The sequence below is a fragment of the Canis lupus genome, chromosome 27, assembly GCF_003254725.2.
Source record: "Canis lupus dingo isolate Sandy chromosome 27, ASM325472v2, whole genome shotgun sequence".
Lineage (NCBI taxonomy): Eukaryota > Metazoa > Chordata > Mammalia > Carnivora > Canidae > Canis > Canis lupus.
The window spans coordinates 31,120,843-31,145,002 of NC_064269.1; the positions used below are offsets into that span (position 1 = coordinate 31,120,843).

General features: G+C 34.3%; 1 protein-coding gene and 1 pseudogene across 5 annotated transcripts in view; one reads left to right on the plus strand and one right to left on the minus strand.

The window, feature by feature from the left end:
* EPS8 (epidermal growth factor receptor pathway substrate 8) overlaps nt 1-24,160 on the plus strand; it is a 176,585-nt gene that overhangs the window by 7,489 nt on the left and 144,936 nt on the right. The gene's annotated exons all lie outside the window — the stretch shown is intronic.
* On the minus strand, nt 18,707-19,713 carry LOC112665573 (40S ribosomal protein S3a-like; annotated as a pseudogene).

Below are 24,160 nucleotides of genomic sequence, written 5' to 3' on the forward strand. Positions count from 1 at the left end.
ACCCTGAGCTGAAGGCAGACACTCAACCACTGAGCCAGGCGTCCCTAATGAGAGTATATATTAAATTAGACAAGCAAGCAAGCAATGGACTTTGAAATCAGAAAGACCTTACCAGCCTTAGTTTTCTTATCTAGGAAGTGGAAATTATTTGTCACAGTTGTTGGGGGTAGGTTAAATGAAAAAAAAAAAAACTTATGTTTATATCTTATCATATAGAGAGGCTCACTGTGGCTAAGCAATCACAAAAATATTTATTGAAGATTATGACATTTGAATTTTATAGGATGAATTTGTGAGGTCAAGAATAAGAGTATGAGATGGGACTCTAGGGCATTCCAGATAGAAAGATGAATGTGTTTGACATACAGAATGGGTGGACATGACAGGAGTAGTAGGAAATTCTGCACATTCTCACAGAGCCTATAGGGATATTAGAACTGAATAACCAGTTATTTTTCATTTTTTAAGTAACAATACAATACAGTATTCATTGCATCATAGTAGGAGAGGATAAAGATCCCAAACCTGTTTTAAGAATTGCATGAATCTCCTCTTCTAATCCTATGACTTTCTAAATATAGTCCTTTATCTAGTGAATAAATTCTTGTGGTTTTTTTTTTTTTTTCCAGTCCTATGATACTCAAGTGATTTTATTAAGAAAGAGGACTTGTGTGTTTTGGGGTGAAATCAGAGGTTCTGTCTTGAACCATGCTTATATTTAGTAGTATAGCAACATTAGAACGTAACATCCTGTAAAGGCACTATCTAGTCCTGTTTGAGCCAATCCAGAATTCTAAGAGCCATGATTGGTTTCTGAATGGAACCTGAACATAATACTTACCAGTGTGCTAAAATAATTTGTTAAGTGTATGAATTATGTGCTTGTTGGGGTTAGAGTTCTGCAACTGAAAAACTGCTTTTAATATGAGGGGAGAACTAAAAAAAGGAAAGACAAAATAGAAAAAAAAATTAACATCACTCGAGGGAAGAGAAGTTTATATTTAAAAGAAGGACAGAAGTCCAGAACCAGACTAATTCACAGTTGCATTTTACCAAACATTTATTATTTTTTTTCTTTTTTAAAATTTATTTATGATATGGAGAGAGACAGGCAGAGATACAGGCAGAAGGAGAGGTAGAAGCAGGCTCCATGCACCGGGAGCCCGACGTGGGATTCGATCCCGGGTCTCCAGGATCGCGCCCTGGGCCAAAGGCAGGCGCTAAACCGCTGCGCCACCCAGGGATCCCTTACCAAACATTTAAAGTAGAGTTAATATCTATCCCTTCTCAAGCTGTTTCAAAAAGTTGAAGAAGTGTTTCCAAATCCATTCTCTAAGTTCAGCATTAGTCTCATACCAGAACCTGATAAAGACACTACAAGAAAAAAAAAAAAAGGAAAGAAAGAAAAAGAAAATTACAGACCAGTATCCCTGATGAACATAAATGCAGACATTCTCAACAAAATCTTAGCAAACTGAATTCAATAATACATTGGAAGGATCCTATACCAGGATAAAGTGGGATTTATTATAGGGATGCAAAGATATTTCAATATCTGCAAATTATTCAGTGTGATATACCACATTAACTAAATGAAGAGTAAAAATTGTATTATCAACTCAGTAGATGTAGTAAAAGCATTTGACAGAATTTAACATTCATTTATGATAAATACTTTATTGGGGGGAACATACCCCAACCTAATAAAGGCTGTAAGTGAACAGACCCACAGCTAGTCTATCTCCCTTACAAGTAAATAAATAAATTCTTAAAAAAAAAAAATACAGCTCAACACCAAAATCCCCAAACAATCCAATTAAATGGACAGATATTTTTCCAAAGAAGACATACAGATGGCCAATAGACACATGAAATAATGCTGTACATCACTACTAATTATCAGGGAAATGCAAATCAAACCCATAATGAGATATCCCCTCACACTTGTCAGAATGTCTATTCTCCAAATGACAAGAAATAATAAATGTTGGCGAGGATGTGGAGAAAAGGGAATCCTTGTGCACTATTGGATGGAATGTGGAATGTAAAATGGTTCAGCCAACTAGGAAAACAGTGTGGAGCTTCCTAAAATAATTAAAAATAGAAATACCATATGATCCAGCAATTCTACTTTTGGGTATTGATTTAAAGAAAATGAAAATATGAATTTGAAAAGATATATGTACTCATATGTTCATTGCAGCATTGCTTACAGTGGCCAAGATATGGAAGCAACCTAAGTGTCCATCAATAGATAAATGAATAAAGGTATTGTGTGTGTGTGTATAACACACACACACATACGCACACTCACAATAGATATTATTCAGCCATAAAAAGAATGAAATCTTGACATTTGTGACATTGTGGATAGACCTAAAGGGTACTTATTTTTATCACTAAGTGAAAAAATCAAACCGAGAAAGACAAAGTGTGATTTCCATTAAATGTGGAATCTAAAAACAAACGAACAAACAAAACAAACAATTCATAAATATGGAAAACAAACTGGTAGTTGCTAGAGGGGAGGGGGATGGGAGGATGGGCAAAATAGAGGAAGAGGATTAAGAGATACAAATTTCCAGCTATAAAATAAATAAGCCAGGAGAATATAAGATACAGCATAGGAAATATAATCAATAATATTGTAATAACTGTATATGGTAACAGGTGATAACTAGGCTTATTGTGGTAATTATTTCATAATATATGTAAATGTTGAATCACTGTATTGTATGTCTGAAACTAATAGGATATTGTATGTCAGCTATTCTTCAACAACAATAACAAGCTTAAAAAAAGAGGGAATACATATTTTTAAATTTCTATTAAAGGCTATTGATATGAATTTTATTTTATTTAGAAAGTCATTTATTAGCACCATTAAGTATTATATTTTAGAATATCACCATTAGAATATTATTCTTTATTTTAGAAATACATGTGTATTGTTGATATATATATATTGTTGATATATTTATTTATAAGCAATAAATATATTAGTAATATAGTAATAGTAATAGTAGTAATTCTATTACTATATTCTGCAGTAATAGAATGTTTCCAGTGTCTAAAATAAAGTTTATGATCATTAAACAATCTGTAATTTTTTTTTGCTAATTCTAGTTTTTGTAATGTTTTGTAATATTGTAATTGTTTCTATTTTCACTAGAAAATAAAATATTTTAAAAAGCACAAACAAGCAAACAAGCACAAACTTGTAGCAAAACAAGTCCCTAAAGAAAAATGTGTGAAATATGTCACTTTTGAAAATACATTGCATACAATTTGTTTAATCTTCTGTAATAATTTTGACATTTGAAGTTAATGGTATTTTTAGACATGAACATACATTAAGATGATTTCAAATATGTTGACTCTTAAATTTGAAGATATACTTGTGATGATAGAGAAGATGTATTTAACTTTGATAAATGGAAGAAAATAGAACATTACTACATCTTTGTATAAATTCTCCCACCCACCTAATAGCATGCTCAACTTGTTTGTATTTGTATGTATGTGTGTAAGTAATTTCCAATTTCCCTTTCCAGTGTGTTTTCAAAACCTAACTGTTTTATGTTCAACCATATATTGGAATTTTCAAATATTTTAATACAGAAAAAATATTGATTAGAAGCCCTATCATTAGGTTGAGTTGTCTTATTTTAGCATGTTTATCCTCATTATTAAAACTTGTGATGTATAATCTATTTCTTTACAGTGCTATATACTACAGCTAGTGTTATTTATTTGATTTTTTTTTTTACATCTCAGGATCATTTTAGTCAAGGGTAAACATTAATTTTATTGGTAGTTCTTTTATTTAGTTCTTTTGTGGGGCCTTGTTAGGTTCTGAATGATTTAAAAGCAATGGAATTCTTTCTGTGATAAAAATCTTGTCATTGGGCCAAATCTTGTAGCATTATTCACATGATACTTATGCATGTCAAGATGTGGAATTAATATGTATATCTAAAGAATTTATATTAAAGACGGTGTTCTTAATTATGGAGGAAAGTAGCCCTCCAAAGATTTTAACTAGATTTACATTAATTCACAGATTTAATGTCTCCTTTTTTTCTATTTTTAAGTTTACTTTTGAAGACTTTATTTATTTTACAGAGGGAGAGAGAGCACGAGGGCAAATGGGGGAAGGGAGAGGGACAAGCAGACACCACACTAAGCATGGAGCCCCATATGGGGCTTGGTCCCATGACCCTGAGATCATGACCTGAATGGAAGAGAAGGGTTGGATGTTTAACCGACCGAGCCACCCAGGTGCCCCTCATCTCTTCTATTTTTAAATCACTAATCCATAATAGCCAAGCTTGAATAACAATGTGTAAAGAATAAAAAAAAATTAATATAAAAATTGTAACCTCATTTAAATTTAGGAATGAACAGTTCTATATTTTTTATATACTCGTATACTTGCTGTCTTTGTAGAATACAATGTTGAAAACTTCATCTTTTATATTAATTTTTTTATGTTTCTTATCCAAACAATTGGAACGAAAAGTTTCAGCACCATTCACTATTAGATCTATGCACTTGGCCCTATTGCACACTTTTCAAAACTGTCTTAAGACTTGCTACCTCTATTGTCTCATAAAGAAAATATTCATAAAAATCCTGAAACAGATAAATGATATTGTGGATTTTCCCTTGAACACCTTCTCCGTTTTGCTTCCCTTATCCTTGTTTTACCCCATCCTCTAGCCCTGGTATCTGACTGCTTTTTTCAGTCCTCCAATGACTTAGTTGAAACATGTATCTTTCATTACTTTGCTATCTTTCCAGTTACTGTTCTAACTTTTTCTCACTGCCTGGTGAGATCTCAGTCATGGAGAGCAAAGTCTGAATAAAGGGGGCATTCATGGTGGTTATGACAGTGAAGGTTAAGTTTAGGCTGTTAGAGGGTTTGAAACAAAGGAGTGATTGAAGCCCTCATCACCTTCATCTTATTTGAGTAGTAAATAAATTATTTTAGAAGTACTAAGTCTCATTATGAAGATAATGAAATCCTGTTCAGACTGAATACATTAACAGTGATTAACTTGAGCTGGAATACTTTTTAACACCAGTTTTTGTACTAATTAGGAAAGATCCACTATGGCTTTGTTTGTATATTAGAATCTATGCTACTGGCTTTCGCCTTCCCTCCCTCCCTCCCTTCCTTTCTCCCTCCCTCCTTCCCTCTTTCCTTCCCTTCCTTCCTCCCTCCCTCCCTCCTTCCTTTCCTTCCGTCCTTCCTTTTTTCCTTTTCTCTTTCCTTTTTACATTTTGTTTTACAGGAGCCCCTTAACACTCTAGGGAATTTTAGAATTTGAGTTCAAATACATCTCAATTGAAGTCATATAAAAAATAATTTTACATGGAGGAGTACTCCATGGCCTTCTAAGTGGTCTTCAAACCGGAATAAAAGTCTCTTTATCCTGCCTCCAAGACTCTCTGCCCTCCATCTATATCTGTTACCAGTAGTTATTTTCATTTTCTCCCTCTGCCATGTAGGTAATGGAATATTTGAAGTGTGAATTTGTGAGCTATTACTTTATTACAGAATAGAAGACCTGAGAATAGGGGATAATTTAACCTAATGGCTACCAGTTATATTTTGTTTTATATTTGTGGTTTAAAAGGCATTCATATGATCAAACTAAAAGATTCCAAACTAATGGATAAAGTAGTAAAATGATTGGGAAAACTAGTAGTATCTGACAGACCATAGAAATAGTTGGGAGTGACAAAAGTAGAAACACTAAAATTTCACAGAAACCAATAAGCCATTTTTACCATCGCTGTGCTGTTCTTGGGCTACATCTGGAGAACTTGGATTATGCATACTGTAAAGAGCAATGTATTATGTGATAGAAATGTATATTAAATATTTTTTTCAAATAAACACAAAAAAAGACTTTCAGTTCCGAACATGGATAGTCTTAATATTTAAGATTTAACAGCCAGATCTTTCTAGCTAACATCGATTCTATTAGGCTAATGTGGACATTAATTGGATTTTAGATATTAGGTGTAACAAATGCTTTCTATATATGGAGGCTGATATAGTTACATGTTCTTGAGATAGTAGACATGATTTTTTGGGGAAAACTTTTTAGATTAGGTAGCTGATCTAAGCCTGCTGAGTTTTCTTCTCTTCCAAAGGAAGACAAGGGATTTTTGCAAGGGATTGATTTTAGAACATAGCTTAATTTTTAAGGCCAAAGAAACTAATTCAGCTAAGAGTGTTTTTTTTTTTCCTGAAATCTTCTAAAAACTTATAACTATAATCTTTCAGCTTCCTATTCCTCCTTCTCTAATTACTCTTAGCAAGGTTTTGTTACTGCTGTCAACTCTGTGGGTCACTGGGAAGGAAAATACTTGGGCAAAATTTCTTTTAAAAGAAAATTATACAAGAGGGACATGTACACAAATGCATACTGAATACAATGAAATGCACCTGGAACTGTCTTTCATATATGAGGGTGAATATTGTTTGTTGTAATGGTGATGGAGCTTGTTTGATCATTTCAACTTTCTTTAGTCATTGTTCTTATAATATGCATATATGAGATAGTTATGTAAGATTAGGGATTTGGCTGTACTATTAGTAAAGTCATTGGCTTAATTCAACCCAATTTAATTTCTTGATATCATAGTCTTGGACATATATAGTTTTATTTAATAGAGATAGTTTTGTTTCAGTTAGTGGAATTTATGTCAATTAAGAAATACTAAAAAAACCCCTAAATATCTATTAAGTGCTAGACATATTACTAAATAATAAAGATACTGCAATTGAGACAGATAAGATTTCTATCCTTACTGAATTTACAAATATCAGAAGCCTAAATTAAAAGAAGCATAAAAATGTAAGCATTAGATTCTAGGTAAATGGTCAAAAATGTGGAAAATAAAAAATAACCTTTCTACCCTTCTCTCCCTCCTTCCTTCTCTCTAACTTCTAAGAGAGTGAAGATATTCACAGTTTGTATTATAATTTTTACATCTACTCATACTGTACTTCAAAATTATGTGTGACTTTACAATAATTCCATTAAAGGTTGATTTATTTATGGAGAGTTTTGGGAAAAATTGTAATATGCCAGTACTCCCTTTGAAAGATATCCAGCAGTTAAGGTTAATTTAAGATCAGCTCGGACAAGCATGGTTTGTGTTATTTTTATAGACCCTATTCAATATTCTTTTCTTGGAAACTTTTAGGAATGAAGATGCCATTATTCATAAAATGAAGTCATGCTGAAGACTTAAGACTGGTTGTAAAGTGTTAATCTTTAGAGATGGGGAAATAGTTCTTATCTTGAATTTGGAATGTGGGTAACTTTAAGACTGCTGTATGAAGCAACATTGCCTTTGCATTTTACTTACAAGAGAGAAAAATGTGGACTCCTTTAGTGGAGCAAAGCACTTTCTGACACACCTCTCAAATTACACACCATTGAAGCGATCCCCGCAATGTGTTTGGCTCATGTGTTTCTAGTTAGCTACTAAGAATGAAAGATTCATAACTATCTATTTCAAAAAACATCTTTATTTGCATTGCAAAGACCTTAATTGTTTGGAAACCGGATCAAGAATTGCTTTCAAGCTGTAAGTCAGCAAGTACGGATTGGGCCATTATTGGCATTGAACTTTAAAAAACAAAATTTCTGTGCAAAGAAGGTTCTCAATAATATTTATCAAAGTACTGATTACTATGTTGACTGTAGAAGGATAAAAGTGCCTAAGTTTTCCCACATTGTTAGTGATGTGTACCAAATATTTTTGTAGCTATTATAGAAAGTTCTGATAACCTTTCCCTTATCTTGCCTTTTGGGCAGTGTATAACAGGATCATAGGGAGGAGGAAGTCATACAAACTTACCAGACAGATGATTGGAGTCCCTGTGGCAAGCTTGTGACCTAATTTTCCAAGCACTGTCTACCCAACTGTAGAGTTGGAGCTATATGCTATTAGCTTAAGTAACACTAGGCTTGTATACAAATTTGGGGGTTGGGGAGAAAAAAAAAAGGAGGAATAGATACATGAATCTCTCTCTCTAATCTTGCCAGATCCATAACATTAAAGCACTTTGTTAAAAAAGAAAACTTAATACAATATTTCCTCATTTCTTCTTACCATTACTGGAGGATCTTATGTATTTTTTAAAGATGGATGGCAGACTCAGTTATTTTTGAAGTGTGTTTTGAAGACTTTTTTTTTTTTTGAAATAAAGAAAAAGGTAGTATGAGAATGTGTTGGTTAAAGATGGAATTGTTTCCATGCTTTTCTTGTGCAGTAGATTAGTCTGTGTATTTCTGGTAGCAGTTCCTTATGATCCCAGGATGATGAGACTGTTTTCCTCTCATTAAACAAATATTAATGAGTACATGTAGTTGATTATGTTTTGTAAAGTTACATAAGATTTCTAGCCTTTGTTATAAGTTTTAGAAATTGCTACTGCAAAAATGAGAATTTTAGGTACTGTTGTGAGGCAGTTTTGTTAGATCATACACTGACTTCTACTTGCCATCTTGCCTCTAATGTTAGCTGGATGTGGATAAGAACTTACTTCTTCTTCTTATGGTATGTATATAGTTCATGTCATATGCTATATGTTGAACCAGCAGGGATTATAAAACTGATACAGACTTATATCCATTGGACTTACATAAATCACACTATTTTTTCTAGTAAGTACTTAGAATATTTACGTGCTTTCTAGTATGTCATTGTTTCTCTCCACCCCTAACACTTTCTGATTTCTCTCCAGCATCTCTTGAAAGGGCCAGAAAGCCCAATTCTAAAAGATTTCATGCATCTCCCTTTACCAGGTAATTGGTCCCGTGCATATCTTTAATATTCAACTGCATTCAGGTATCTCATTCATTTTCCTTCTTCCTCTGGGAATGTGACTGAATTTCTTTGGCCTCAGGATCGCCTTCTAATTTTCAACTTGACTTAAGCCACATTGTAGTAAGAGAATCATTATGAATCAAAATTAATAACAGTAGAATGTAATTTTAATGTAGGCCTCTGTCTCTTATAGAATGTATTATAGAATCAATTTAAAATGTTATTCTTTGTCTTATATGTATGGGTCTATGTCAGATTGTTTGTATTGTGAACTCCTAGAGTCCATGTGTCTCTTAATTCTCTTGATGTGGTGTTATGCATATCTGGAAACTATTTTCTTAATGTTCTTTTTCTTCTGCCTTATTTCTGTCTTGTTCCCAGCTGAGATTCTGGAGGAGAACCTTATTACCAGTTGTTTCCTCTTCTCACTTTTCCTACAGTAGTAGTCCACCCACTGTAGTCTAGTGTCTGAGCTCATGATGCCTCTAGGTCATTTGTCGTCTTGTAAAAGCCACGCCAAAAGGCAAATGTTTTGTTTTTGTCTTGGTTTTGCTGTGGCATTTACTGCAGGCTCTTAGAGGACACGGACTGTGTTTAGTTCACTATTGAATTTTTTATTGCTTAGAATTTGTAGTACTTTGTAGATTGTCCATTTACTGAAGGAATGCATGCTTGTAATGACCTTTTTTTTTTTTTTTTTTTTTGTAAGGAATGTTCCTAAAAGTTACCTTTTAGTTGCTTTACCTCTAAGGATATCTCGGAGGAGAGCTAAAATATTTCTGACTCAAGGTTAGGGAAAATAAAGATTTGTTTTATATATTTTTTTTTGAGAATTATTTGAAAGAATCATAAGGAAAATCAAGTAGAATAGATCTATATAGAATTGAAATTTAAATGTTGATTAATTAACATACTGGAAAGCGAATATGTAGAGGGACTACATATTTAATGCACTAAATTGAGCCAAATTAAGTAGATAGGATGAAAAGTTAATGTTTCTCCTCTAACAAATGGGCTTTGTAAAGAAGAATGGGTTATAGATCTAATAGCGAAACTACTACTTCTCTGTATATCTGAGATAAATTTGTGATCCCCTCTGTATTATTGTTAATGAATATGTGCTCACTGTTGAAAAATCTGGAAAATAAAAATGGGCAAAAAGGAAAGACTGACAAACATCTGTAGTCCCACCACTTCCCTTTTATCTTAATAAATATCTCTCCAGTCATGAAAATAAAAAGAATGTTCTCTTCCTTTGTCTTCCATGGTGTTTGTTATTCTTTCCTGGTTTACACCCTACCTATTTTCCCTTATTTATTTGCACTTAGATGTTCATTCAGAAGCTCTGCTCCTAGGAGTTCAATATGTATCCAAAAGTTGTTCCAAAGTGGTAATCTCCTCAGGTAAATTGTAGCTCTATCTGTTGGTATCAGAGAAGCCAGTGGGTTTTTGTTTTTCTTTCTTTCATTTCTTTTCTTTTCTTTTTTCTTTCTTTTTTTTTTTTTTTGGCTTAGTTCATGGTTTTGTTCATAATCTGAACACTCATAAGTTGCGAAGTTTCTGAGTTTTCCAGAATTCTTTTCTTAGCTCTCATCTCATTTCATGTTTTATTGTTTTCCAAGATGACTTCAGCACTTCACATTGTTTTCATTATAACAGTGACTTTCAATTTTTTTTCTCCTGCTGGTAGCGTTCTCCGAAGCTCTATTCCTTTATCTCTGACTATACCTGAAGGTTGCACAGGCCTCTTAGACTTTATGTTTACCAAAATATATTTTTTGCATTTTTCCTAAACCTGCACCCCTCTCTTCTTTTTCCTATTCTTTGAATAGAGCCACTGTTATGAAATGGTAACATTAGTGATCTGTGAATCTTTCTGGACTCTTTGCCTTACCCACCACTCTGTCCCACTTTTAAGTAATCAGTCACCAAATCTTGATTCCAATTACAGAATGGCTGACAGAGCATTCCCCTCTTCTCTGTCCTCACTGATAATCATATTATTACCTTGCTTAAAATTCTACAGTGCCTTCCATATGCTCTCTATAAAGTCCAGTTCCTCTTTGTAGTGGCACACAGCGAAGGCCCTCTGTGATACAGTCTCCCTCCTTTACTTTCAGGTCTCATTCTTTGACTCTTGTACTCCACAAATGCTATAATAATTGCAGTAATTGAATACACTTAGCTTCATGCTTCCATGACTTTGCACAAGCTGTTCCCTTTGCGTGGAGTTTGTTCTTTCTGTCAGCCTCATCATTTTGTCTATATTATTTTACATGTGGCTTAAAGGTTACTTTCCTGGAAAAAAATAGTTCCTTTTTTGTGTCCAAGTGGTGCCTTATACTTTAAAGTAGTAATTAAGTTGCATTGTATGGTTTATTTACTTGTTTTCCCCTTTAACAAGTATGAACTCTTGCCAGTAGACAATGTGTCTGAGTAAACTTTGTCTTTCTTGAGCCTTAGCACAATGCTAAGTGTACAGCATGTACTCAGTTTTTGTTGTAATACATATTGAAGGAATAAATGCTTAAAATGCTTTTTGATGTTAGTGAGATTCCAGTATCTGTTCTACATGTAAACAAAGTATGATAGAAAAAGTGAACAGGGTTTATTTGTTCCGTTTGACTGTTTTACCTAATCTCTCATCCAGAGTGTTCTGGAGGTGAAATTGTAAGGTAGACACAGTTTATCTGCAATATCATTCTATTTCTTTATCTGTCATTATTCCATATTTTGCACCATGGATGTCACAAGGTTGTCCTCCAGCTGCCCAAGATATGTCACTGTTGCCATCCCTCTATTTTTATGTGTTTAGCATTCAAGTTATATCAAGTTATATCTAGCATTCAAGTTAATCACAGGAGAGCCTGTGATTTATAGGTAAAATGTTGAGATTGGGCCAGTATGGGAAACTTTAGAATTGAACCTGTTGCTTTCTGCCACCACTCTTCATAACTCTCCTTTCCATTAAAAATAGACCTACAGTATTTGCCAGTAGATCAGTATTCAATCAAAACACCTCTCTGGAGTAATTATCTTAATTACTTAAGAAAAAAAGACTATGAGTAATGAAAACATATGATAAATCTTAAAATATATGATATATGATTTATGTAAAGACTGTGTAGTCTAGTTTTCATATTTTTATAATGAAGAAAGTAAAACCAAGACAGGTCAAATGATTTGTCCTGCGTCATACAACTAGTTCATCACAGAGTTAGTCTTAAAATCTAAGCATCCTGGGACTCCTGGATGGCTCAGCAGTTTAGTGCCTGCCTTCGGCCCAGGGTGTGATCCTGGGGTTCCAGGATCTAGTCCCGCATCAGGCTGTCCATGGGGAGCCTGCTTCTCCCTCTGCCTATGTCTCTGCCTCTCATGAATAAATAAATAAAATCTTAAAAAAATATCTAAGCAGTAGAGATGGTAATAATGTAGCCCTCCCTGGTTGGGAGTAAATCTCGGAGTGAGGGAGGGGTAAATAAATTATTAAAATGATATAAATGGTAGTTCATCAACTCAAACCACAGGTATAATACTTAGGCTTTTGTTCAAAATCTCTTTATTAAAATTTTAGAACTAACTTGCTCAGCTTATTTCCAATCCCAGAAGAATAAAGCAATAGAAGTTGATGATGTGGTTCTGAAGAGGTATATAAACAACAAGGGGAAGGGACACCTGACAGGCTGGTAAGAGAGAGGGGGAAAAAATGACTGCACACATTATATACTATATATTTTATATGCCATATATATTAAGTAAAAGAACCAAAATCATTATAGACTAAGTCCATTTAATGAAGGGGAAAAATTATGTTTTACACCTCAGTACACTGTGAGAATGTTGTAACATATTATGCTACTTGATAGTAAAAGTGTCCAACCATAAAATGACCATTAAGAAATGATTATAGGCCACAACCAGGGCAGAATGTTGGTGGGTGAATACCCCTTGTGCTACTGAAAACTGATGTTTTTATTATGGTGGAATAAGAAGTGTTTTTTTTTTTTAATTTTCTTAAAATTTTTATTTATTTATGATAGTCACAGAGAGAGAGAGAGAGGCAGAGACATAGGCAGAGGGAGAAGCAGGCTCCATGCACCGGGAGCCCGACGTGGGACTCGATCCCGGGTCTCCAGGATCGCACCCTGGGCCAAAGGCAGGCGCTAAACCGCTGCGCCATCCAGGGATCCCGTGTTTTTGTTTTGTTTTGTTTTTCTTTACCATTTTTCCCTCTCCGTCCTGCAAAGAACACCAGTTTTGACACGTATGGACAGTAGTGCCCTTATGGAAGCCTAGGAATCCAGCAGATAAGTTCCAACACATTATTGGAGGAAAAAAAAAATAAATCCAAGATTGGACACAGGAATGATTTCACTTTACCTGTGTTGCTCTTCCCCCAAGGCATAACTCAGTGTCAAGAAAGACCTTCTTGGCCAGGATTTATCCTGTGGGGGAAAGTGAGCATCCGTGAGAGAATGTTCAGCTTCCCCAGTATGTGGAGTATCACCAAAGAGACCTATTTCTTTTCTGCCCCATCTGAAATATCAAGTAATGAATTGCATCACTGGGAAAACAGCATTTAGGGCTCAAGGTGGAATGTGTAAAAGGGCTGCAGATCCTACTAATAGCTTTGCAGACTATATCAGGAAGCCGATCCATGAGCTGCTGGAGATGCCTCCCCTGTGGATCTCTACAACTGATCCAACACTCCATGTACCTTACCTTGCTCCTCTCTCTTCCATAGTGGTGACTCCTGGGTATACTCCTGAAGCAGTGAGGATGAACCTTTGCAGATAGTTAGCGAGCACTTGCAGAAAGCCAGCCTGACTGCAGAATTGGGAGAAACTACACAAACTTGAGCATTCAGTATTGCCCTAAGGAAAGCAAAGGGAGGTTATCAGCATTTGACCTGACTTGCAGGATCCACAGAAGGTATACAATCTTACGAATTCCCCCAGAACAGGGAATAAGAACTATGCAGCAGGAATATCCAGAGAAAGGATCTGAGAAAGCCCCAGAATCTTCAACAGGATTGAAGGAAGGTTTTCTCTCCTGAAACCAGTTAGTAAAGACTGGAGAAGATGACTGTTTCTCCAAATGCAAAGATAGCAATACAGAACTTGAGGAACCTAAAAAAAAAAAAAAAAAAAAAAATCAAAGAAAAATGACACCACTAAGGAAGACAGTTTTCCAGTAGCTGACATCCTCTCCACTCTCATGGATATTTTCAATTTTCCTGATTAAAGAATTCAAAATAGTTATTTTAAGGAATCTTGGAGAACTGCAAACAACCAAATGACAAAACACTGAAAGGACAATTCAATGAAATCAGGAAAACAATACATAAACAAAATGAGAAGTTTAACAGAGATAGTAATTATAAAAAAGAACTAAAAGAATTTTGAAGCTGAGGAATACAATGAATGAAATGAAAAATGCAGTAGAAGGCATTGGTATCAAACTGGATCAAGCAGAAGAAAGAATCTGTAAATTAGATTACAGATTATTTCAAATTATCTGGTTTAGAGAACAATAACAGAAGGAGTGAAAATGAGTGAAGAAAGCCTACTTGAACCATAGAATACCATTAAAAGGAGCAATTGACAAATTTCTGAAATCCCAGAAGGAAAAGAGAGGGAGAAAGGGGGCACGAAACTTATTAAAAAAAAATAATGGAGCTGAGAATTTATCAAATATTGGGAAAGAATTAGACATCTAAATTCATGAAACTCAATCTCCCCAAGATTTTCACACAAAGTGATCTGTTCCAAGACACATATTAAAATGATCTAAAATCAAAGACAGAAAGCAAGACGGGTGCCTGGGTGGCTCAGTTGGTTAAGCATCTGACTCTTGAGTTTGGCTTAGGTCATAATCTCAGTTGGTGAGATTGAGCCCTGTGTCAGGCTTTACATTGAGTATGGAGCCTGCTTAAGATACCCTCTCTCTACATTCCCCACTGCACCCTGCTCACATGTGCTCCCTGCCAGAAAAAAGAAAAAGAGAAAAAGGCAGCAAGAGAAAAAAAGTCTGACATACAAGGTAACCCCCATTAAGCTATTAGTGGAATTCTCAGCAGAAACCTTGCAGGCCAGGAGAGAGTGGGATGATATATTTAAAGTGCTGAAAGAAAGAAACAAACAAACAAACAAAAAATCCAACTGCTAACCCAAGATTTTATCTAGCCAAGTTGTTCTTCAGAAATATTTTCCCAGACAAACAAGTTAAAGGAATTCATCACCAGTATACATGCTTTATAAGAAATATTGAAAGTAGTTCTTCAAACTGAAATGAAAGGATGCTAATTAGTAAGAGGAAAACATATGAGAATATAAAACTCACTGGTGAAGCTAAGTATTTACCCATATTCAGAATGCTCTAATACTAAAATGTAGTGGTACATTAATTTATTCACTCTAGTATAAGATTAAAGAACAAAAAATTCAAAATAACTATAGTCATAATTTGTTGATGAATATATTTTACAAAAAGAGGTAAATTGTGATATTAGAAACCTAAAATGTGTGTATGGGGGTGGGGAAGTAAAAGTGTAGTTTTTGTCTATGATCAAAGTTACCACTTTAAAATACACTGTTCTATTTATAAGATATTTTGTAAGCCTTGTGGTAACCATAAGCAAAAATTTACAGTAGGTACACAAAAGATAGAGAAGGGAATCAAAGAATAGCATTAACAAAAATAATCAATTCATAAAGGAAAACAGCGGAGGAAAGAAACAAGGGAACTACTAAACAGCCAAACTCAGTTAGATGAGTGAGTAGTCTAACTCATTAGTAAGTCCTTACCTATCAGTAATTCTTTTAAATGTAAATGGATTAAATTCTCCAATCAAAAGACTTAGTTGGATGAATAGATTAAAACAAAACAAGGGCAGTCCCGGTGGTTTAGCAGTTTAGCAGTGCCTTCAGCCCAGGGCATGATCCTGGAGACCTGGAATCGAATCCCACGTCAGGCTCCCTGCATGGAGCCTGCTTCTCCCTCTGCCTGTATCTCTGCCTCTCTCTCTCTCTTTCTGTGTCTCTTGTGAATAAATAAAATCTTAAAAAACAAAAACAAAACAAGATCTAACTACATGCTGCCTATGAGAGACTCACTTCAGCTTTAACAAGACACATAGGCTCAAACTGGAGAGTTGGAAAATATATTCTATATATTCTATATAAATGGAAACCAAAAGAGAGCAGAGACAGCTATCTATACTTATATCAGACAAAATAGACTTTAAGTAAAAAACTATAACAAGAAATAAAGAAGGTCATTATATAATAATGAGTGAATTTATCAAGAGGATATAAAATATATATAAAAATATTTATATATAAATAAATATTTAAATATAAACATATTTATATAATATATTTATATATTATATTTGATATAATATTTATAAATAAATATATATATAGCATATATATATATCAAATACTAACAAATCTGTAAGGAGAAATAGAAAACAATACAATATTAGTGGAGAACTTTAATACCCTACTTTCAATAAAAGATACATAATCCATACTGAAAATCAGTAAGGAACCATTGGGTTTAAACAATACTTTAGATCAAATGGACCTAACAGACCATGTAGAACATTCCATCCAAAAACAGCAAAATAGTCTCCTCAAGAGAACATGGAATACTTTTGGGATAGATTGCATGATAGGTCACAAAACAAGTCTTAGTAAATTTAAGGTTAAAATTGTACCAAATATCTCTTTTGGTGCAAAACACAAGCGATAACAAGTGTTGGTGAGGATGAAAAGGGAGAAGAGGGAACCCTTGTAAGCTGTTGTTGAGGATGTAAATTGGTACAGTCATTATGGAAGACAGTGTGGGGGTTCCTTAATAAATTAAAACCAGAACTACCATACGATCTAGAAATCCCAATACTGATTAACTGAAGGATGGGAGGTTAGGATCTCAGAGTTATCTACACCCCCATGTTCACTGTAACATATTCACATTAAGAAAGACTTGGAAACCACTGAAGAATCCCTCCACAGATGAATTGCTACAGAAATTGTGTGTATTAATTAATTAATTAATTAAGGAATATTATTCAGCCAGTGGAAGAAAATCCTGCCATTTGTGATAATGTAAATAGACTGAGGGCATTATGCTAAGTGAAATAAGTTAGGGAAAGAAATACTCTTTGATCCTACTTATATGTGGAATCTAAAAGTGTTGGACTTACAGAAACAGAATAGTGGTTGTTGCCTTGTCTGGTTGTGTGGCAAATGGGGAGATGTTAGCCAAAGAGTGCAAACTTCCAGTTATAAGGTGAATAAGTTCTAGGGATCTTATATAAGTACTTCATTGTGACTATAGGTAATAGTATGGTATTATATCCTTGAATGTGGCTAAGAGAGGTGATCTTAAATGTTCTCACCACACACAGAAAAATGGTAATTACTTAAGGTTATAGAGTTATTAACTAAAATTAATGTGGTAATCATTTTGCAATATACAATATATCAAATTATCACATTGCACGTCTTAAGCTTACATAATGTTATATGTTAATTATATCTCTATAAAGCTGAAAGAAAGAAGTGGCTGTAATATTCAGAATTTTCTGTGGAAAGATTGACAAATAGAAGCATTAAGAAGATTGTTTAAATGATTAAGTAAGAAATATCTTATAAAATGCTATAAAATATAGAAATTGTTACGATAAACTATTTTAAATTTGTATCAAATGGAAATAAAGGTAATTAAAATAATTTAAAAATTTAAGAGGTACCTTATTATCTAGAAAAGTATGTATGTGGAAAAGCTGCATGTTATAATTGAAATGAATTGAAGACTGATCTATTATATCATTCATGATACTGAGAGGCTATTATTTATTCATTTATATGTATACCTGAGGTACACATATAAGTTTATGAAGGTAGTGACTTAAAAAAATTTTTTTTTGTCCAGTGCCGAAGTTAAGGGTCTGGTTTATTGCAGAGATTATAAATGTGTTGGCTGAATACTGAAATAAAGTCTCATGCTTGAAATTATTCTCCCAAGACATTCTGAAAAATATTATGTTCTCAGGTGAGTTAGCAAAAGTTTATTTAATCCACAGTAGAGCTGATTTATAGGGACTAAAGTTTTCTGTTTTCATAATAGGAACAAGAATCATAAAATCCATCTGGGAACCTGAGAAACATATCCTACCTTTATTGTTGCCAAAACCTCTTGAATAATATTCTCTCTAGCCTTTCTCATGTGTTTAACCAGTCTGTTCCACTCTATATCCCTCATCCCCCACCTATTCTCCCCATGAGAGAGGTTTTCACCTCTCCTTTCCCTTTGCTGATCCAGGGGTAGAAGAACTCCTTTTGTCAAATGAAGATACTATTTTCTGTATGATAAAGTAGTTAAGTTGGCTTATCTCATTTCAGCTCTCTTGATCTTAAATTATGTTTATACTATTTAAGTTCTTGTTTTGTAGATACTGTTGATTCTTGAACAACATGAATTTGAACTGCACTTTACTCATACGTGGACTTATTTTAATTAATACAGTAGAGTACTGTAAATGCATTTTTGCTTCCTTATGGTTTTCTTAATATTTTCTTTCTGTAGCATACTTTATTGTAAGAAAAAGGTATATATTTTATATTTATATAGCTTTGGGCCAACAGTAGGTTATCAGTAGTTAAGTTTTGGGGGAGTCAAAATAAAACATGACTATGCATGTGTGGGTGCTTCTAACTCCCACATTGTTCTGGGTTCAACTGTATTTTGTTTAGCCTATAAACTATTCCCCCAAAGTCTCTAATATCCTGATAAATTGGCTTTTTTTTAAAATATCACAAATACGTTTTTATTTGTCACCATTAAATGTCAGAATTTTAAACAGATTCTTGGAATGGTGGTTCATATCCATCAGCTTGTTCAACTTTAGCACCTGTCTCATCCCCCGTAGCTTTTCCAGAACTACTACCTTCACCATGAAGCTCCATGAGTTTTCCCAATTCAAACTTGGGCTTCTTCAGCATTTTTACTTTTCTAATGAAGACATCATGGAGTGGATAAATAGACTGACAAGCTTTTTCTATATCTTTTCCGATGCTGTCTGGAATCAAATTTTTGACCACTTCTTTCAACTCATTTGTCTGCACCTCTCGGGTCATGATTTCCATCATCTTTTTCCGGATTTGGCAGACCTGTTGTTGCTGAGTGTAAGAGGTCTTCCGAATCTGATAATTGCATTTTTTAGTAAAACCAACACAAAATCGACAAAGCAAATAACTATCTGTAGTCTTTACATCAACATGAGCTTCAATCATGGTCTGCCATTTTTTGACCATGGAGCACATTTTGTCATGGGTAAGATCCATGCCATGGAAATTAGGCAGTTTTTGCCCTGCACATCCTCAGTAATTAGCTTGAATTTCCTAAATGCAACTTCATCATTCTGCAGATCAGCAAGGCTAACTTCAAAAATGCGACCGTTGAGACCATCAGATGTGATTTTGTTTCCTTGAGTTCTTGTGGCTAGTGTTTTTCCAATATTTCTTTTTTTTTATTTTTTTTTTTTATTTATGATAGTCACAGAGAGAGAGAGAGAGAGAGGCAGAGACACAGGCAGAGAGAGAAGCAGGCTCCATGCACCGGGAGCCCGATGTGGGATTCGATCCCGGGTCTCCAGGATCGCGCCCTGGGCCAAAGGCAGGCGCCAAACCGCTGCGCCACCCAGGGATCCCCTCCAATATTTCTTATATTGAACATAGCTGGCACTTTCACGTCATACCAGTCTTTCTTAGAAAATGGATCAACCACTTTCTTCTTGGCTCCCTTTTTGCCACCTTTCATAAGGCACTTGTTCTTGCCAACTGCCATGGAGCTGCTCTAAATTGACTTTTTTTTTTTTTTTAAGATCTACTTGAGTGATATGGCTGAAATTAAACTGAGTTAGAGACTGGTGGTAAAATATTCCACATTTAAAGCATGAAGGTAAAAAGCTTGAAGGACAAAAATTTACTGTTTCATGGGATAGTTTTGCTCTGTCTGGTGACATTGTGTTATTTTGCTTGGGCTAGGACTTGTCTTTTGGTTGATATCTAAAAGTTAAGCTCTCTTGTTTTGGTGGAGAGTGGATCAAACTCCACAACTTTCTAGAAAACAAAGCTTTTCCACTCCAAATTGCTAACCCTGTGTTTGTTCCAGCACTCACCTGGTGGTTAGGCAAAGCTTATTCTTCTATTCAGTGGCTTATTGCCTGGAGTTTGAAAAGAAAGTTATAATTGAATAACACTTGAGTTTCGTGTTTTCTTTGTCACTCGAATGACTTGTATATGATGAGTATGCTTTCTCTAATTCATTTCCAAAGGTATAAAAATAAGAGTGAAGCAAATGTAGATAACAATGTCTTTACGATATCTCATCTGAATTCATGATGAAATTGTACAAAATAAGTTTTCCCCCCTTTCTTTTGTATTTTGAAATTAGCTCTCAGTACTGGTACAAATAATCCTTACAATGAGTAAACTCCAGAAATAGTTCAATTCTAGGGAGAATTTCTAGCCCACTTGAAGAACATATCTTTGACAACTTCTCCTTTTCTTGCCATATACACTTGGTTGCCAAGTACTGCTACTTTCAAACTGAAGTTTACCCTTGCTTTTGCCTTATCTGGCCTATTTTCACTATTTTAAGACCATATGACTGTTTTCTTAAACTATTACCTTCCAAGTGGTCTCTACATCTGCCTCCATCCTACTTCAGTTTATCCTTAATTACTACTTCTAGATCAGTTTTGCTAAAACAGACCTTAAATCTTATCAGTCTGTTACGTAAAACACTGCCAAGGGAAGCAAATTCAATTTAGGCTCTCCATAACCTGGTGACTTCCCTTCATTTTAAGTTTAGCCCTGCTACTACTCTCTTTCCTATGTGCTGATTAGCCAAGGTGAAGTACTGCATACTTCTCTCTGCCTACCTCTGTCTTTCCAGCTTCTCTGCCTTTAATGTCTCTCCCTCTTTTTTACCTGGAATATGTTTGACTTTATCTTCATGTGCAAATTCTAATCTGTCATTTGGCAAATTTATTCTATGCCATCATGGAATAATCTATGTTCTCTGATAAATGTTCTCCCCATATGTTTTCTCAGGATCCTTTGGTATTTATTTCTAACATTTACTGGAATTTATATAGATGTATGCATATATATAAATGTCTTACGTTTCAACAGGTATTAAGTTTCCCCAAGGTAGGCTCCATATCTAGATTCTACTTTTAGATAAGTTGCAAGGCCTAGAATGGTGGTTTTGTGTGTGATAGGAGCTCAATATACATGTGTTAAATGATAAAATAAATGAACTTTTGTCTTGTATGTTCCATTGTGGGTTTTGTACCAGTAACACCTTAACTCTCTGTTTGAAAAGAAAAAAAAAATGTAACAGTGGCCACAATTTTTACTGAGTGTAAGTTGAAATCCTCTGAAAAAAGTTTAATCATGGAGACAATCAGGATGTACTCTGTTATTTAGAATAAAACCTCTGGCAAACATGCCTGTTTTTCAAGTTCTTAGTCTTTCAAATGTAGGCTATGATTATTCCCTTTAAACATCTCACAGATTTAATAAGTTGAACCATTGTCTTGAAGCAGTTTATAACTTACTCCATGAAGAAACTTGAACTCCTGAAATAAAAGGCCAAGAAAGGTGAGAGTATTTCAATTTTACACCTTCTTTTTTTCTAACCATTCCTGTCATTAGAGTACAGTTTTCAAGGTTTGTGTAAAATAGCAACCTATGAGTAAGACAATGAGATCTTTCTGATATTTTCACTTAAAAAAAAAAAAAACACTCATGAAAAGGGCCTCAAAAGCCATGCATCAGCACATTGATTTTATCAAGTTCCATGGTAATTATGAATATTTTTAATAGTATGAATAATGCTATCCATTCTTTTCCTGCTTATTTCTAATTCATTTTGCACAATTTTCTGTGGTAAAGTGAATTAGATTCACTGTTGCTTGTGAGGATATTATTAAGTGATTCTTAATCCAGGTTTTTATAATGAATCAAATCCAATTAAAAATATGAAAATTATAAATAATTATGACAGTGGAACCATTTTGGATATTATTCAGCTGCTGAGAGTAAAACAAAACTGAAAAAACATTGGAAAAATAATGAAACATGGCTTTGGTCCGAATGCTCAGGAAATTTCTGTGCTGTGTTCAGTTCATTGTGCTGTGTACTCAGATTCTGGAGAATGCTAGCATTAGACAAAGGACTGAAAATATGGTTACTATTTAGAGATGTTCATTGTTTGAGGAGAAACTCAACAGAATCTTGAATATTCTCATGACATGTATGGAATAATTTTATAGAGACTATTTTAAATCAGAAGTGCATTTTATATGTCAATGTCTTAAAATGTGTTTTGCTTTCAAGATATGATATTTAAGGTATTTTGGTGGGAATGTTTTGTTCTAACAGTAGTATACCATATTTGTTTGAACTTTTGAAAGTTGATTGATAACCATAATGTTAATTTATTTAACTGAAAAAAAATTTTCTTTTTTTTAGAGAGGGAGAGAGAGCACAAGTAGGGAGGTGGGGTCAGAGCGCAGAGGGAGAGAGAGAATCTTAAGCAGGCTCCATGCCCAGCACAGAGCCAGACACAGGGCTTGGTCTCACCACCCTGAGATCATAACCTGAGCTGAAATCAAGAAGGTGCTTAATGTACAAAGCCACCCAAGTGCCACTTTTAGCTGAAATTTTGAATGATTCCTTAAATATTTCCATAGAAATATATTTTTCATTTATTTCCGCCTTGTTATATGTATTTTTTAAATGATTTTATTTATTTACTCGTGAGAGACATAGAGAGAGGCAGAGACATAGGCATAGGTAGATGCAGACTGCATGCAGGGAGCCCGATGTGGGACTTGATCCTGGGACTCCAGGATCATGCCTTGAACCGAAAGGTAGATGCTTAACGGCTGAGCCACCCAGATGTTCCTTGTTATATGTATTTTAATGAGAGTCTCCTGATAAAAGTTGTATAAGTAGAATTGCTATTTTGTCTTAATACTGATTATATCTCTTATTTTGTGGGCCTTTTGATGAGTTGGTGAGTACACACCAATTTATTTTACCAACATTAGTCTATAGAAAGATAACTCCTGTCCTCTTTTTGAGGTTATTTTATGCAGTCTTGGTTAATGGAACATAAAGTGGGACCTTATGAGGTGACAGAGAATGTTTGGTTTAACTTGGGGTCATATGGGAAAGAAAATGGGCTATTTTTTCACAAAGAATTTAAGAATCTTGCAGAGAACTGTTTGCCACTGCAATTATGAAAACCGTAACTGTGCTTAATTTTTATTTTCTATTTTAAATGCTCAGGTGATTTTAATTTTATCTGTAAAATGTTAGAAGTATATTGTGATTAAAATAGCATGTGTCTAAGAAATAGTTTTGGTCCATCTCATTTCTTTTCCCTTTTTCTTTTTCAAAAGATATGTAAACCTAGAAAACCTGCAGAGAGGGCCAGACCTTTCTCTTTCTGTCTTTTCTCACTATTGTTTCATATTTTACCTGGTATCATTCTTAAGATTACTTCATGAGACAACTGTCAATATCGCTTAATGTTAGCTATCCACCTAAAGGGATAGGAAAAACGTTTTTCAATATGGGTGTGTGTGGATAGACAAACCACTGCTATGATAGAAAGAGATTATATTTGCTTGATATTAACATTAAGATTTTTTTCTCCCCTTTAAAAAATTGGCTTCTGAGAATTTTGTGTCTTAAAGTATCAAGGATCCAACTTTTAAAGTGGTATTTTTTTTAAAGATTTTATTTATTTATTCTTGAGAAACACAGGATGAGAGGCAGAGACATAGGTAGAGGGAGACGCAGGCTCCCTATGGGGAGCCCAATGGAGGACTTGATCCCAGGACTCTGGGATCATGCCCTCAGCCAAAGGCAGATAGATGCTCAATCACTGAGCCACCCAGGTGTCCCTAAAGTGGTATTCTTTAATTAATATTTGGTAAATGTTATACAACCGACCTTGTGTATTTTGCTGGGAAACTGCTATTGTCTATCTTAAAATTCACAAATCCCAATCTTCACCCATTCCTCCAGGATTATTCAATAATTAATTGTGTAACTCAGAACAATCTTAAAAAGTTAGATATCTCCAAGATTCCTTCCCAGCTCTAATATTCTAGAAGTCCTTGATTTTAATCTATATTACTTCTCAACTACAGTGGAAAAGTAGCAACATTCTGATTTTTAGGATAATGTTGATTATTTCTTTACATTATTCT